The sequence below is a fragment of the Equus caballus genome, chromosome 6 (genome assembly GCF_041296265.1).
Source record: "Equus caballus isolate H_3958 breed thoroughbred chromosome 6, TB-T2T, whole genome shotgun sequence".
Classification (NCBI taxonomy): Eukaryota; Metazoa; Chordata; class Mammalia; order Perissodactyla; family Equidae; genus Equus; species Equus caballus.
Window position 1 is genome coordinate 39,007,844 of NC_091689.1, and position 12,464 is coordinate 39,020,307.

Genomic DNA, 12,464 nt, shown 5'->3' on the forward strand with positions numbered 1-12,464 from the left:
AAGGACACCCAAGTGGAGGGACAGAAACATGAGGGAGAGGGAGGCTCCTGAGGTTCCTCCCACGGCCTGGAAGCCTGCAGGTCCTGCTCCTTTACCCCTGGGACAGTGGGGAGCCTCTGCCTTGAGGACACCCAAAGAAACTTCCTGTTTGGTGGCTTCTGCCAGGGCTGCAGTGCTGGTGCTGGCCACCAGGGGGTAGGCAGCCTCCAGCGTCAGTGGTGCCCAATGAGGTTGGGTTGTCACTTCTATTGGGATGTAATTGCCACACAGCACTGCCTAAGTTGACACTGCTGTGTGGTACATTTCAAAATTGCTAAGAACCAAGAAGCTAAACTTCTCATCACAAGCAAACACTTACTTTTCTGTTTTCAGTGACGGATGTTAAGTGAACTGGTGGTGTCATCGCACAGGCTGTGTGCATCCAGTCCCTGTGCTGACTTCTTAAACACGGCGCCCACTCAGCCTGCCTCAGCTGCTGGAGCAGCGAATAGCTGTGCAGAGGCCTTTCCGGCTGTCCCCCGCCTCAGAGAGAACTCACTCCTCCTGGCACTAGCGGTCCTCTCCACAGTCTGACTTGGTGAAGAGCAGGAGGAGGGGACACGAGTTTCACAATTCTTCACTCAGCGACTGTGCACCAAGCACTCACCCCTGTGCCAGGTGCTCAGGTGGGTGTAAGTGCAGGGCTGACAGTGACTGAGTGGTCCCTGCCAGTCAGGAGCTCACACTCTGGAGGGGACAAGGACAAAAGCATGAAAGCAAAGACATGAGAGGAGAAAGAGCCAGTGCTGATGGGGACATTCAGGGGCCTGTGAGGGAGGGCCGGGGATCACCGGGTAGGGGTCTGAAAGGCCTCACTGGGGTGACATTTCCTGGGACCAGAATGACAAGAGGGAGCCAGCCCTGCACAAGTCTGGGAGCGGCGTGTCAGGGAGAAGGCACCCCTGCTGTAGACACTCATGGGCAGAAGGGGGTTTGGCCAGAGGATGTGAGAAAGGTGGCCAGTGTGGCTGGAGGGAGCCTGGGGGGAGAGAGGAGGTGGAGGAGGGCAGGGCCAGATCCTGGGGCCTGAAATCACGGTTCCAGTGCCTTGCATCTGTAAACGGCAAATGCCTCATATCTCACAATTTTTGTGGTTGAGGAATCAGACATAGATTAGCTTGGTTGTTCTGCTCAAGATGCCTCAAGGCCGCGGCCGCGGCCTCAAGTGATGCTCGACTGGCAGAGAATTTCCTCTCAGGTTCACTCGAAGGAGTCGAGGTGCACTTTGGACTCAGAGCATGGGTTCCTTTCTGTCTGTTGGCCTGGGCGCTGCCTCGGTTCTCTCCCATGTGGGCCTCTGTGTATGGCAGCTCAAAACGTGTGTGCTTGATTCCACAGCTCAGGGACAGGAGAGAGAGTGAGACGCGGGAAAGAGAGAGAGACGGAACTTAAGAGAGGGAATAAGAAAGAAGTGAGAGACTTTCTGTGTTTAAAATTTAGACATGACACTCGTCCACATTGGCTGTGTTCTGTTGGTGAGAGCCAGTCACTAAGCACTCAGTGGTCACACAGGAATCTGTGAGGGATGTGTGTACCACGGGTGGGGATCTCTAGGAGCCATGGTGAAGGCTGCCCACCTCACAGATCAAGATGAGGCACTTGGGTCTCTTTCTAAACAGAAGAGGAAACAATGGAGAGGTTTGAATCCAGAGGATGACAGTGTCTGGATTTCATTCATCAACCCTCTCCTTGTGCTGACATTGAAATGAGGCCAAGAGAGGAAGTGCCTGTTGCAATAGCGCATTGCTGAACCCAGGCCTGGTTTGAGTGGTGTTCATGCTACATCCCTTCTCGTAATTCTTCCATCTCTTTGTTTGTGCATTACTTGCACTAGACACCACCTCACAGATGGTATGGATATTATTGCATATACACCTGATGATGTCCCTAGCAAGTAGATTCTAGGCGGATTCCCCTTGTGCAGATTTGGAGACTGGGGAGGCCCTGAGAGGCACAATGAGTTTTCCAGGATAGAGAACTGGTAAGATAAAGGAGGTCTGAATTCTGCTCTGCCTCCTCAAAGCTGGGACCCTCATCACATTCCCAGGGAGCTGTGGCTGGGGCTGTGGAAGCTCCTCATGTATAGTTAAGAAGAAGACATGGGGGTGGTTTGGGTAGGTCCGATTACAGGAAGCAGCCCAGGTAATGGAATCTTGAAAAAGTGACCTCACTTCCTTGGCGATAGACCCCAACAGAATTAGAACTCTGGTAACCAGGCAGTTAATTCTAGAGACAGACCCCTAGCCAGCTCATTTGACTGGAGACACTTCAGAGAACAACATGTCTGCTTGTTGTGTCCCAGTTTTCAGAGGCTCCAGGCTCAGGAAAGCCCAGAGTGTGAGACTGTTGTGGTGTTGTGGACATCGGATCAAGCCTCATGGTCAATGCCAATGGTCATTTGCCAGGAGGTACCCAAAGGTAATGTGGGGCAGCCCAGGGCAGCCCAGAGTATGCCTTGAGCCAGAAATGTCAGACTTTACTGACCATCTGGCAAACGTCCGACGCCGGCCATGAGGTTCGGGGCGTGGACGCGAATCAGTTGGAGGAGCTTCTCCGGGAACGGGACACGTTGAAGCAGCGGGTCAACGTGCTGGAGGAGTGGCAGCGGCTGGTGCTCACCGAGGTGCACCATCTGCAGCGGGAGTCATCCCAACTTCAGAAAGAACTCCCACCACTCGAGGCACGGGCCTTAGTGGACAGCGAGGAGAAGCGTCGGCGACAGATGCACTCTGCCGCCCCGTTCCCGCGTCCTCGAGGGGATGCGACCCAACTCCGGCTCTTGGGGAAGAGACTGGCACAGATGCAGCTCGGCCTAGAGCAGCTCTGCAATGCCAAGGAGGTTCTCTTGGGTCCACCCGCCCTCACGTCACCACAGCCGCCCGCCGCATCGTCGCGGACCTGCGAGGCGGCCGGCTCTCAGGAGGCAATTAAGTCCGAGGCGCCGGGCGAGTCTTCGAAAGGGCCGCCAGCAGAGGTGGAAGCCTTAAGGCGAGCCACGGAGGAAAAAGACGCAGCCATCAGAAGCCTCCAGGAGGAGACTCAGAGACTGTCCGAGGCGATGGCCGCCACCTCGGAACGGGAGAGAGAACGGCACGCACAGACGGATTCCGAAATTCAGCGGCTCAAGGAGAAACAGGAGGCTTTACAGAACACGCTGGAGGACAGAGAGCTCTTAATCGAGGCGCAGAGGAAAGAATTCCTTTCTCTGAGGGAAAACCTCACGACCCAAGCGAGCGAAAACGAACTGTTGAGGCAGGCGGTGACAAACCTGAAGGAGAGGATAGTCCATCTGGAAGCGGATGCGTGCCAAGTCAAACGGGAGAATGCAAAACTGCTGGCAAGGTCCAGGGAGAAGGACACCGAAAACCAAGCCTTACAAGAGACGAACAGGCGCCTCTCTACGATGCTGAGGGAGAAGGAATTCGAATGCGTCTCCGTGAAGAAGAAGGCTCTGGCTTTTGAGTGCCTCCTGAGAGAAAAAGAAGAGGGCCGGGCTGGGGAATTGAGCCAGCTTCTCAATGCAGTGACCTCCATGCAGGAAAAGAGCATTGTCTTTCAGCACGAGAGAGATGAGGCGGCGCTGGCGCTGAGACAGGAACGAGTGGAAAAGTGCGCCCTGCGGGAGGAGGTTCGCCTTTTGCGGGACAAGGGAGCGCGCTTAGGCCAGGAGCTGGGGAGGTCTCGGACGCAGGCTTCAGAATGCGAAGACTGGCATCTCCGGGCAGCGCGGCTGGCAGAAGACAGAGCGGCTCAGCTCAGGAGGAAAGTCACGGCGCTAGAGGAGAGGCTCCTGTCATCTTCCCACGCCATGCAGAAGGCGAGCCAGCGGGCCGCTGCCCGGGTCGGGTCCCTGCAGGAACAACTGGCTGCGGTCACCCAGCAGAAAGAGGAGACCGCCCTCCAGCTGTCCGCCTCCCGGGAAGCAGAGAAGCAGCAGGCCGGAGCCCTGGCCAACCTGAAGGTGGTCCTGGCCGAGTGGATGCAAAAGGCAGACGGCCTGGAAGGGAAGCTGAGGTCGCTGCAGGGACGGCTGGAGAGAGCGCAAGCCGCCTCGCGCCTGCAGGAGGAGCAGATCGGAGAACTGCAGCGACAAGACGAGGCCCGACGGGAAGTGCTGGAGGACGTCCAAAAGAAGTGGACCGACTTAGTGAGCACCCTGGAAGGAAAAGCAGACAAGGCCCTCCTGAGAAAGCTCTTCACGGACGCCTTGCAAAGCGCCAGACACGAACGCCGGGAAGCGTTCCGACGGATGGGAAGCACCCTGGGTGTGGAAAGGGAGGCCATGGAGCAGTTGCTGCAGGAAGAGCAGGGCGGCCTTACCGGATGGGTGACCGGGCGGCTCGGATCCCGCAGTGCCCCCGACACGCCTCCTCCTCGGAGACCCAACCAGCAGTCCGAGCTCAAGAGTTCCTTCTCGGAGCTTTTCGTGAACTTTCTAGAAGCTGAGTCTCAGGGAGCTTCTCCACCACGACAGCTCCCCGCTCAGCCCAGGAAGCGTCCCGGAGCACCCGCCAGGAAGACACTGGCTAAGAACGTGCCAGCTCTTCTGAGAACCGCCCTCGCAGCCACCCCCAGAAGATCGGACGGGAATCCCTGCTGCCCAGCCGTGTCTCTCATCGACCCACCCGGCCCCGGAACCGGAGGGTCTGGGCACCTTCTCTTAGACGCCGTGACCGACGTCGTGCCCACCGGCACACCTTGGCTGCTGCCACCCGCCAAGAGTGCTGCCGGGCTGCTCCAAGGCCTGTCCAAGCCCTAGAGGCTCCCCAAGCCGCAGAGGAGACGACGGCGCCTTCAGGAAAGCCGGTCCCTCGCTGCGGGTTCCTTAGCACAAAGTGGCCTTGTGCTAAAGCTCACAGGTTTCTCTGCGGCTTCACTGGAGCTTTCAAAGAAATAGCTATGGTTCGCGCTTTCAAAAGGGTGTCGCTGCAGGTAGCCACCCACCTTAAAGCGGACGGACGTCACTTCTCTGGAGAGCAGGCGCGGCACGGGTGGGATCGCAGGCTGTGGGCCAAGGACGCTTCCGATTCTGTTTGTCACGCTGTCACCGTCTGGGAGGAGCTGGGGGGCGTGGGGTGGGGGGTGGGGGTTGGGTCTGGGAGGTGGGGGGGTTGCGGGCGGGTGGGGGGTGTGGGGTGGGGGTGTGGGAAGAGTGGGGGGGTGGGAAGGGTGGGGGTGGGGGGAGGGGGGCGTTTATTGAGCTTTCCCTCGGGGAGCGGGAACCTCACTTGCCTTAGTGCTGCAGCATCAGAAAGCGCGCTAGGGCGCCCACTCCCGGGACAGTAGGAAGAAAGGGGAAGGGCACCAACGTGCAGCGGGCATCCAAACTTCACGAGGAAAGCTTGCTTACCCCGGCTCGGTCCTCCTCCTCTTTCCACTGCCTGGGAAACCGCCCTCGGGTGCTCTGCGGCCTCTGGGACAGACAGGAAAACTCCTAAGCACGGGAGGATCTTATGCCCTGACTCGCTTTGGGTTGCAAAGCCAGTCACCAGACCTCAGAGATCTTTGCAAGGGTTTATGAACTGCATCTTGTTGTTTTCCAAAGCAGGGGTCTGTGGTCTGTGGTCCGGATGGACACCGACTGACTGAACCGGCGCCTCGCGATGGGCATGGAAGCCGCTTCCGCCCCCAAGCCCCTCAGAGGGCCGTGGTCAACCCCCCCCCACCCCGCCCCGTTTCCTCAACAGCCCCTCCAAATCATCTCCATCGCCTGCCTCAAGCGGGATCGTCCTCATACCGTTCGGTACCCGAAGAGATCAGAGGCCAGCTAGTCAAGAACTCTCCGTTTCCCGCACCACCCCCCACCCCCGTTTGAAAGTCCCTCTATTTCTCTCCACCCACCCCTCCCCTTTCCCTTTGGTTTTCCAGGAAGAGGGATTCAGCTTGGCAGTTCCAGGGCCCTGGCTCCACGTGGGGTGCCCTGGGAACCGTCTGCTCAGCCTCCCCCAAAGATCTCGTTCCCTCAGTTTGCCAGCTGCTTTCTCTTCGGCCCGTCTCTTTCCTTAAGCCGCTGAGCACACCCAAGTCTCTCCCAGCATCCACACCTCTCCTTTCCGCTCCTCCACCACCGCCTTCTCTCTCTACCTTTCACGGCTAAGCTGCTGCCGAAAGACCTCGACTCCTCGTCAGCCATCCAGTCATCGCCTCGTCTCTCACCGGCTCCTCGAAAGACTCCCCAAATCTCGTCGCCGTCCCGTCCTAAGCAAGAGGCCAGGGCACGCCCTTCGGTTCCTTCGCCTTCCTAAACTCTCTGTGGTGTCTGAGGAATGCTGCCCACGCCTTCAGTCTCTGCAAGTTCTCTCCACCCTCTTTCTCTGGGGGATGGCCCCCTCCCCAGGTGCCCTTCCTAACCTCAGACCCCTCTGTCTCCCTTTCCTCTGCGGCTTCTCCTCCCGACCACTTCTCCAAGGGTTCTGTTCTCGAAGGCACGGTCTTCAGGGAACAGGAACCCCTCGGGTCTCAGAGCAAGCTCATGCGCTCTCCTACGATTCGACTCGCCCCCCGGATGCCCAGGGCTTCTGAGTGCGTACGACTGACGTCACCCTGCCCCTGACTCCACGCTGCTTTCTCTAACTGTCTGCTGGACGCACCTCTCGGGATGTCCAAAGGCTTCTCAAAACCGACACGTCCAAAAGGGAGCCCGGTGTCCTCCAAAGAAACCCTCCCCCTCCTCTTACCTTCCTTTCATCACCTCAGAAAACCTCTGCCCATCTCATCCCCCCCGAGAGCGAGAGGCCTCAGGGCCACGCTTGAGCTCTCTGTCTCACCCACTTGGCAGCCTACCGACTCCCAAAGGGAGCCGAGCGCCTTTCCGTCTTTGCCGTCCCCGCTGCTCGGCCACATGCCTTCCTGTCTCTTGCACGCAACCAGCCCAGTAGACTCCTTACTGATCTTGCCGGCTTGCCTCCTGGCACACCGCACCCCCCTCCCCACTTGAACCCATCCTCCACACTGTTGGGAGGGTGACCCAAGAGGAAAACCCTGCCGTTACTGACACCACGGTGCCCGGCCCCCACAGGGGTGGACGTGGCCAAGAAAGTAACCAAGGGTTCTGAGGATGATTTGCAGAACAACTGGAAGACGGTTGAGCAGAGAACAGCTTTATGGCAGCCCCCTGGCCCCCGCCTGACTGGACATCGTGCAGAGGCTTGGACCAGCTGAAATGACGGATCGCCCACTTTCCACGTCTCGGACAGAGATCCTTGGCATGCACCACGTCGAACCCTACTGAGTTCGCACTTGTGACCCATGAGGAAATGGGATCGACCGTTGCACCTGAGCAGAGGACTCTTCAAGCTTCACCTGCAGCGCTCTCCTGATCCTACCCTTCCCTCTCGAGGCGATATACTCCTTGTCTACAAATATTACTTAAGGCCATCTATGGTGTCACCTACATATTAGCCCAGCTTCTTCGTGGACCCCCTCCAGCAAAAGACTCTAGAAGCTATCCTAATTAAAATCAACAAGCCATCCCACTATTGCCCTCAGAGACTCCTCTGGTGAAGAGGCTTCGGCAACCTCCTCTCATGCTTCCTGGAAAACCCAAAACGTGGGTAAGTTTCTGTCGGTTCCTGAGCAAGAAGCCCGCCTCATTGGTCCTGCATTCGGCAGTATTAGAGCAGCAATCAGTGGCCTGTTTTGGAAATAGAGTCTTTCCTGGACACTGAGGCCTCCATTCCCAGCTGCCTATTATCACTTTAGTCCTGGAAGCAGCACGCAACAAGTGTGGGAAGGTTACCAAGGCCTCCTTGCAACAGGATGGATCCAAAAATGGTCCCTGTGGCATGTCCTAAGTGTCAGATTCGGTGCCCTCCCCTGTCCTCCATCCATTGCCGAAAAGCATGGAGCTGCAGATGTCACCTCTCCCAGAGAACCCTTGGCTACCTTACTGATCTTATTGGCTGCCCTCTTGGCCCCCCTTGGATCCATCCTTCACACTGCTGGGAGGGTGAACTAAGAGGAAAACCCTGCCGTTACTGACACGGTCCCCGGCCCCCATAGGGGTGGACGTGGCAAAGAACGTAACCAAAGTTTCTGAGGTTGTTTTGCAGAACAACAGGAAGACGGCAGACCAGAGAGCAGCTTGATGGCAACCCCCGGCCCCCGCACGACTGGACATCGTGCAGACGCTTGGACCAGCTGAAATGACAGATCGCCAACTTTCCGCGTCACAGACAAAGATCCACGGCATGCAACACGTCGAACCCCACTAACTTCGCACTTGTGACCCACGAAGAAACACAAACGACAGTCGCACCTGAGCAGAGGACTCTTCAAGCTTCACCTGCAGCGCTCTCCTGGTCCCCACCCCTACCCGAAATCGAAACCGCAGCTAAAAACCCCAGCATTTTTCCTTTGAGTTTTGCGTAGCTACTCTCACCTCCTTGTCTGGCTGCCTCTTGTTCATAAACCTCTTTCCTTGCTATAATCCTAACGTTTCACTGATTGGCTTTGCTGCAAAATCGGGTAAACAAACCTGAGTTTGTGTTTCGTTTCATCGCTTCCCTGCTTGAAATAATTCAGGGTTCCTCATTTCCTGGAAGCTGAACTTTAGCTGAATCTCCAAGACCTCGCCTCTGCAGCTTTCCTCCCTGCTCCTCACCCACATACAGGCCACCCTCCTGCCACGTGCGATTTTCTGCAAACCCCAAACTGGTTCTGACTCAAATGACTTCAGGACCATCTGCCTTATCACAACAGAGCCCTTGCTTCAAGAAACTACACACCAGAAGTGTTTAATTTTCCTTCTCTTCACTTAGATGCTGCAACTCTCACCCCCTCTCAGGTGATGGCATGTCTGAATGCTTTACAGATGAGCTCAACAACAGTTTATTTGTCAAGTAATCTCCCATCCCAGGGGAATACACTGCACTCCATGCAGAGCCAAACAGGGAGAGCTCTTTGGAAGAGAGTAAATATGTATGGCTATGGGAGCACACTTTTCAGTGACAAGAGGGTGGTTGTGACCCTTGGTTCCTGCAGGAAGGTATGATTGCCTTCTTTGAGTAATTACACAGGCTGATAGTAAACTGGAGCCTACTACTTGTGGAGCAACTGTGCCTGGTCCCTGTGATAAAGGGGTCTTTTTGGTGAGGGGACCTTAACTGTGGGAGCAGAGAGGGTAGGGAACTTGCAAGTAGGCCATTTAAGGCCCTCTGATTTGACCGGAAGTCAAGGCCACACTTAATACTGAATCTTCGTTTCAGGCCTCATACCAGAATTGATTCTTTGATGCCTTGACATCAATTACACCTTGGTGATGACTGAGACTTTTAGGGAGGAAGACAAATGCTTCCCTGGAAGCACAATTGGCCAGAAAGGAGAAGTGGTCATCAGCAAACTCAAGTATATGAACTCTCGTTGACATTCACTCGGTTGATCCTAAGGGAATCCCCAGGTACTAAGCGACCTGGGGAAGGGGTAACATCCTCCAGCATCATGGCATCTGGCAATGGAGTGGGGACAGGGGAGAGCACCCTTGCCAGCAGGTAGGACATGCCATGTGGCCCAGGTTTGGCTCCATCCTGTAGCAAAGAGGCCTTGCTAACTCCTGAACTTGTGGGGTACTGCTTCCATGACCCAAGGAATAGTGGGCAGCTGGGTATGGAGGCTCAAGGTCTGGGAGAATCCCGAAGATCCCAGTGCATGACCAGTGATTGCTGCTCTACTATAGTATAATGCAGGGCCAAGGAGGGAGGTTTCTTGCATCAGAAGCCCAGAGACAGTGTATGCACATCGTGGGTGGTCCAGAGTCTCCAGGAAGCGTAAGAGGAGGTCGCTGAAGCCTCTTCACTGAAGGATTCTCTGAGGCTCTGACAGGAGTGCCTGGTGATTTTAATTTGGACAGTTTGCAGAGCCTTTTGTTGGAGCAGACCCCCGCTGAAGGTGGGCTAATTTATTTGTAACAGCATAAATAGGCTTAAATAAAATTTGCACACAAGGGTTATGTTGCCTCCAGAACCAAAAAACTACTAAAAGATTGTGGACTTGTATGTCCATTGCAAGTGTGTCAAACAAATGTCCTCGAAGGAGGAGGTCATAAAAGTTGCTTCATACCTGTACTCTTGGGGAAAGGGGGATTCAGTGAGGATCCTGTCTGCAAAGACTGCCTGTGAGAGCAGAATGGCTTAGGTACTTGTGGGTAAGAAGGTAAAAACATGTCCTCTCAGAGGTGATGGCAAACTGTGGCTGAGAGGATGTTCAAACAGGCTCTGAACAGAATGTATTAACCAAATATAAAATAGCAAAATATTCAGCCTTGTGTAAATGAAGTGGGATCCCAGGTGTTTTAAGGGTACCCAAGATTTGTTTCCACTAGGTACAGTCTAACACAAAGATACAGAAATAGCTGTCATGAAGAAAGAAGTTTTCTGTCCTCACAGATCTTGATCAACAGAAGGCAGGGCACACCGTGGAGGGCCACACAGGGCAGCGCCAGGGTCAGTCAGGAGGCAGAAGGAGCAAGGGGAAAACGTGGGCAAGAGCCTTTCTTGTGGATTCCACAGGAAGCGAGGAGCAAGGTGACGAAAACAGGTGTTAGATTGGCTAGTTTGACTCATTTCAGTGGGCTCAGGGCTCAGTGGTGTCCCTGGTTGTCTGGTCCCTGTCCCTGAGGTAATGAGGGCAGAAGAGTGGCCCAGAGTGGAAGAGCCTCATAGAGGAGGGGGTTGGGGTGTTGACTCTAGATGATTACCTATGAAAGGAGCGCACTGAGGAGTCATCTGCTATCTCTAGCAACTAGTTAGCCCTGGCAGAGACAGTCCCTCCAGGGTGACCAAGGCCTCAGATGTCAAAGCGTTTAGTACAGAAAGTGGAAAACATGGTTACTACACTAAGTATAACTGTAATTTGAGCCCTGGTGTAAAGCCTTGAAGGTTTGCCAACTGGTGCATTTTAGCAGATGTTAAAGTTAGTTCAGAACCAGTGTTGTAGAGGCAAAAGGCCAGTCAGTGCCATTTATCTTTTCACCATATAAATTATTTTAGTAAATTTTCAATTTCTAAGTGGGCCAAATTGTGAGCCTTTCTGGAATTCGTTCTTTTGTGTGATTGCTTCCTCCAGATGTATCCAGCTTTCTCTCCTTCATTTATCTTTTGATTGGTCTGATGGTCAAGGATGCACTTGAGGCTGGGGAGTGTCTTTCTGCCCTGCTCTTGTGTATCAGTTTTCCCTCCAGAGAGGCTCAGGTCGGGAGCATCAGGGTTAGGGCCACTCTCACAGCAATGGTTGTATTTAAGTCAGGTTTGAATTAACACCTTCACTGTGCCACAGGGGTGCTGTGCGTTATTTTCCTCATAACCCTGAGGATCAGGGTTTTGTGCCACCCAGGCTTAGGCAGCAGGGTGCATGGAGGAGCACAGGCCCCCCCACCATCCAGACGTTGAGGGGTGGAAGCCATCTTCTGCTGCAGCTCTACCTTCTCCCCCCTGGGGACTGATTCCCTCCCCCTCACCTTCTCTCTGTACATATTCTCTCAGGACATTTTTGCCTCTAGAGTCACAGTGTTTGTGTTTCTGCATCCAATGACATGTGGACAGACCTTCTGAGTGGTTATGGAGAAAGAGAACCAGGTGTTGGACCTCATAGATGAGTATCCTTTTCCTCCAGGGAATGCCAGTCAATCTCCCCAGTACTGAAGTCCACATCCGGGAGGTCATTTTGTCTATGGCCAAGGTGGGGACCTCAAGCCTCTTGATGACAAGATTAGTCCTTTGGCATGCTGGTCAGGAACAACACTAAGCAAAGCCCAAGTGTGCTGGTTAGGGGTTTTGCATTGGGAGAGAAGTTGAATATGAAGTGCTCCCCTACACACACTTTTGCCTTTTGTCATCAGTGCCTGGGCCATGAGCTGCCATACATGTGCACCTCGAAACCCTTATGGGTCTGGAGAGCCCCTGACAGCAGCAAGATGAGCAGCAGCACAGGAGATGGGTGAGCTCACTGCCTTTGCCTGAACAGCACTGACTCAGGAGGGAACCAGGAGTCCTTCTGAAATCTTCCTGGGCTTGTGGCCTCCTTCCTTTTCTCGAGCTAAAGAGGGGGTCATCCCCAGGACTGTATGGGGGGTGTACTTTCCCAAACAGTGTCTCTGTGACTGCCCCAAGCAGCCACTGATGGTAATCTGGCTAGACACAGTGACCAAGGAGCACCAGCCCAACATTCAGGAAGTGGAACTCAAGCACCCACCAGTTAGGAGGTTGTGTTGTCACTGGCCTCAGGTGCGAGCCTGGGAGACTGCCTGCCAGACACAGGCCACACCTGATGGCACCTCAGTCCAGTATACAGTAAATTAAGAATATGTTTTGCCTTGTGGGCAAGAATGAGACATTTGGGTGGGAAGAGATGGCAGCATCCACTTGAGAGAACAGAACACAAGCTAAAGCTCAAGCTGGCCGGCAATCGGCCCTCACACCCGAGATGGTAAC

General features: G+C 54.8%; 1 long non-coding RNA gene across 1 annotated transcript; it reads left to right on the plus strand.

Annotated features, from left to right (window-relative positions):
• The first annotated feature begins 5,712 nt into the window (after positions 1-5,712).
• On the plus strand, positions 5,713-8,467 carry LOC138924619 (uncharacterized). The gene is made up of 2 exons (XR_011439613.1): positions 5,713-7,592; positions 8,091-8,467. It is a non-coding gene; the product is annotated as an uncharacterized lncRNA (long non-coding RNA).
• The last annotated feature ends 3,997 nt before the right edge of the window (positions 8,468-12,464 follow it).